The sequence below is a fragment of the Pteropus medius genome, unplaced genomic scaffold (assembly GCF_902729225.1).
Source record: "Pteropus medius unplaced genomic scaffold, Ma_sr-lr_union100, whole genome shotgun sequence".
Taxonomy (NCBI): domain Eukaryota; kingdom Metazoa; phylum Chordata; class Mammalia; order Chiroptera; family Pteropodidae; genus Pteropus; species Pteropus medius.
Window position 1 is genome coordinate 1,729,142 of NW_024342475.1, and position 4,416 is coordinate 1,733,557.

General features: G+C 52.8%; 1 long non-coding RNA gene across 3 annotated transcripts; it reads left to right on the forward strand.

Annotated features, from left to right (window-relative positions):
- The first annotated feature begins 274 nt into the window (after window positions 1-274).
- On the forward strand, window positions 275-4,416 carry LOC120605208 (uncharacterized). Of its 3 annotated transcripts, XR_005653546.1 has the most exons (5): window positions 957-1,052; window positions 1,729-1,904; window positions 2,687-2,900; window positions 3,354-3,519; window positions 4,052-4,416. It is a non-coding gene; the product is annotated as an uncharacterized LOC120605208 (long non-coding RNA). The 3 variants fall into 3 exon arrangements; XR_005653545.1 differs by lacking the exons at window positions 957-1,052; window positions 4,052-4,416 and adding an exon at window positions 275-935 and having other exon boundaries at window positions 3,354-4,036; XR_005653544.1 differs by lacking the exon at window positions 4,052-4,416 and having other exon boundaries at window positions 960-1,052; window positions 3,354-4,036.

Consider the following 4,416-nt stretch of genomic DNA (forward strand, 5'->3'; position numbering starts at 1 on the left):
CATTCACCTTACTGAAAATTGCAATGCCCCTCTCTTCCAGTACTATTTCCCTTCCGTTTTTCTTCACGACGTGTTATCATCTAGCGTATTGTAGAAGCTACTTATCTTGTCTATTGTCTGTTTTCCCCAGTAGAGTGGAAGCTCTTCAAGATAGGGAAGAGCAGTGAAGAGGGTGCGGGAAGTCGAGATAGCCCCAGCTTCCAGGAGAGCAGGCTGAATGGTCAATTACATGTGGCGGACAGAGGGCCCGGCTCTGTCCCCAAATCCTTGAGCTACTCCAGCTCTGGCCAGGAACTCACCAAACTCGTTTCACGTTGCTACGTGCAGGGAGAGCAGCTGAGAAATGCTAAAGCTTGGGTCCTCTTCCTGGCTTATCTGCGGAACCAGGGGGCACCCATATCTTCCCCCCTTACAGCTCCGAGCTTCTGATTCAGCTGACAATGGGGTGAGGGCCAAGAGGGAGACTCTCCTCAATCAATACTGGAGGTAGAACTGGGGACAGGGGTGAGGGTGAGGCAGGGAGACTATGGGGTTCAGCACCGATCATACAGCCAGGGACGAAGAAAGAGGACGGAGAAAGCCATAGAGATGGAAGGACTGAAAATAAAACCGGACAGTGAAAAAGAGGCCAAAAAAAAGACAAAGAGACGGAGACAAACAGAAAGACTGAACGTGAGAAACACATGCAGGTAGAAACAGAGATGGGCAGAGAGAGAGAGAGCGCGCGCAATAACGGGGAGAAAATGCCCCGCCCCGCCATCCCCGCAGCATCTTTTCCATTTAGCATCGATTTCTCTCTCCTACGGCACTAACCGCAGAAGCTGGCAAGCTAAAAACTGCATTTCCCAGAATGCCTTGTGGATGGGCGGTACCGGACGGAAGTTTAGGTTCCACCAATCAGGTGCATCCGCGGGAAGCTTGAATTTCTAATCAAGGTAAGTCGAGAGAGAGAGAGGCAAGCGCGAGGCCGCCGCCCGGCCACCACAGATCCCAGGGAGCTGGCGTGGTCGCGGAGCCAGAGGCCGGCGTAGGGGAGCAGCAGATGCTGGGCGGTGGGTTTGGGAGTGCCCGGGAGGCTCTCTGCCTGTTATCTGTGTCTTCCGACAGGGGCTGCGCCCCTCAGAAAGTCTCTTTCTGCTTTCGCTGGCCAGAGTTGGCTTCTGTTTGCTGCCACTGAGCAGTAACGGATACACAGACAGGGAGAAAGAGATTCAGATGCGGGCAGAGGGAGGAAAAGCGATTCAGGGAGGCACACGGACCCCACCCCCCTCCCCCAGCAGAGACATGGGGCGAGACAGAGCCCTGCAGAGTTACAGACAGGGATCCCTCAAAAGCAATGGAAGGAGGAAGGAAGATGTGGTGAAATAGACACCCAGAGAAATACTGAAGGTAAACTGAGGCTGAGAGGAGCGTGAGCAGAGGCAAGGTCAGGGGGCCAGAGACTGACACAGAGACCTCCCCAAGATGCTGGAGTGGCTGTGTTGGAAGAGAGGACCCCTTTAGAGACCAAACTCCAGAAGGCATAGCTGTTGGAGGCAGGATGGAGGGGACATCGGAGAGGTCCCTGAATTGCTATAGTCACCAAGGCCTGGCCCGCTGACGGAGCGTTCTTCTGGCAGACTGTCTTTTTCCCAGTGCTTATTCCCAGCCTCACGCTTCAACAGCCCTGACCGAGGAGGGGGCTAGCGTCCCTGAATGCACCCTTTGCCACTGTCGCTTGCCCCCCAGGCCTTGCCTCGGAAGAGGACCAGCCACTCGATGATTTGGGAAGCCATGAGATCAGTGACCACTTTTGATGGCTGACACCCTGAGGCAGATTCCTGAGATTAGAGGAAGAAGGAGTCAAGAAGAATGGCGAGAACAAAGAGAGGGTCTCCAAGAGAGGGCGTCTGAGTGAAAAAGAGGTGCCTTTGGGACAGAGAGCTGGGGAGACTGAGGCAGAGAGAGGGAAGACTGAGGGCAGAGGGAGGAGGAGACCCAGGGGCGGAGAGAGGGAGCTAGGTGTCCTGATTTAGGATCCTAGAAGTGGACTCAGATGACCTGGCTCCTCCGACTAGTCTGGCCTTATTGCCGTCCCTCGGATCCTTGTTCTCCTCCATCGAGGGTTGCCAGATAAAATACAGGATGTCCAGTTACATCTGAATTTTAGATAATATTTTAGTGTGAGTGTGGCCCGTAATATTTTAGCGTAAGTATTGCACAGGACATACTTACACTTACAAAAGTTATTTTTTGTCTTTTAAATCTGAAATTCAAATCTCGCTGTACATACTGTATTTTTATTTGCTAAATCTGGCAACCCCATCTCCATCTGTCCTTTTTCTGCCTCTTTTCCGTTTCCTGTTTGTGCTCGTCGTTCCCTGTCTGTCAGTCCACCTCTGCCTTCTTTGTTCTCTCTTAATGACCTTACTCCCATGTGCCTCTCAGAGCCCCTGACACCCCCACCTAGGCCCCCTCCTCCCTCCATCCTCCCAGCCCAGCCCTGTCTCTACGGCCATCTTTCTCCTCCAGGCATCTCTTCCGTCTTCTTTCTTCGTTTCTCCTCTCGAGGCCCCACACCCCTGCAATTCTCCACCACTCTCCCCCTCCCCCACCACGAGAGGAGAAGGTTTGAGGCTTTGAGAGAGTTAGGAATCCATTACTCACCTGCAGCCTGACCTCATTTCCCTTCCTTTCCATCTCCTAGGCCAGAGAGGTCATGAAAGCTTCCCAAAGTCACACAGCAGAACAGAGACTAAACTCCACCCCACCCCGCTTCCCGAGTCACTTCCAAGTTCCCAGCTTCCTGGTGGAAAATTCCTTTAATCCTGATATTGGCCTGGCGTGGCGATAATTCTGAATACCAGGCAATACTTGAATGTCACAGGCCAGGACCAGAGGTGCCTGTGGCGCAAGGGAGGGTAAGTTTTTGAGCATCTACTATGAGCTAAGAGTTGGGGATATGGCTCGAGGGCTGTAGACGTGAGACGGTGACTTGTCACGGTCACTGCCAGGTCCTCAGGCCTGAGAACATAGTAGATGCTCGATAAATGTCTGTCGAATGAATGAATGAATGAGTGAACGAATGAAGAAACACACCCCAAGCAGTTGAGGAGTCCTCTCCATGTCTGCCCTCTGCTCTTCATCCCCGTGGCTCTCTCTGTCCTGGCCTCAGTCTCTTTGTCCCTCCCATCCCCCTCTCGGTGTCTGTCCTCTACGATTAGTTTATTGTTATTCTCAGCTGGAGTGGTTTCTCCAGTGACCCCCATGTGCTGAGCATCTCCTCTGTGTCAGGTATTGAGGGACTGATTCACTTGTGGAATCCTTCTGGAATATCCCAGAAGTCAAGTATGGCTTTGTTGGGTGTTTTCCAGACGTGGAGACGGAGACCCAGAAAGAAGCGTGGTCCCCTGGTCACACCAGAACCAGAGCGTCTGGCCTCAGCCTAAACCTGTCTCTTTTGTCTCTCCACCTCGAACTCTGTCCTTTCTCCTGCTGGCCACGTCACCTGCTAAGTTCTAGGTCGGACACCTCCAAATTGTAAGTATATTCATTTTAAACAGTTACCGCAGGGGTTGCAAACTCGAATGTGTCCGGGGGCCGGGCATGTCACACAACCCACCTGTCCTGGACGACAGGCAGTGGTTGCCCTGCTCATCCAGTTGCGGCCAGGTGGCAATCGCCACCCAGAGAAGCCACACCTGCTTTCTCAAGAGGGCCTCAGAAGCCACATTTTCAGAAGTCTCCCAAGGTTTAAATGCTGGCACCAAATTCACCGAAAACGCTGCTCGGGCCAAACGATATTCTGTGTGCATCGGACATGCTGCCGCTGAAGGTCTACAACGTCAGAATTACTTTTAGTCCCATGTGCCAGCTTTACACTAGGGAAGAATTTCTAGTAGGCGAGGCAGAGATATTGGGTCTGTGTTGTTGATTGCTTTATCTCCAGCACCTAGGACAGTGCCTCATGTATAGTAGGTGCTCGATATATATATTTTTTAAGCGAATGATGTATTGAATCTTAGCATAAACCATAGATGTAACGTTAATTCAAAAAGTCTCCATTTTACAGATGGGGAGGCCCAGAGGGGTCAAGTCCCAGGGTTACGTAGCCTCACTGGGATCTGGACCTGAATCTCACCTGACCGCAAAGCCTTATCCCTAGGCCATCCTGCCTCTACTTGGGGTTGTGCCTTTGCAATGCTGTGTGTGGGGATGCGGGTCCGGGAGCGTGTCTGTGGGACTGTGGTGCCACGCTGTGCCATGGTGGTGGTGGCGTCCATTCTCCTGACTGGACATCGAGGCCCTGAAACTAAGCCTGGGCCACCTGCTCCCTTCAGACACACTTGCTCTGGGTGCTTGCCCAGTCCAGAGAGAACAGTCAGCCCCTCCCCTTCTTCCCCCTCCTGGGCCCATACTCAGGGGTCCCCCCACCCA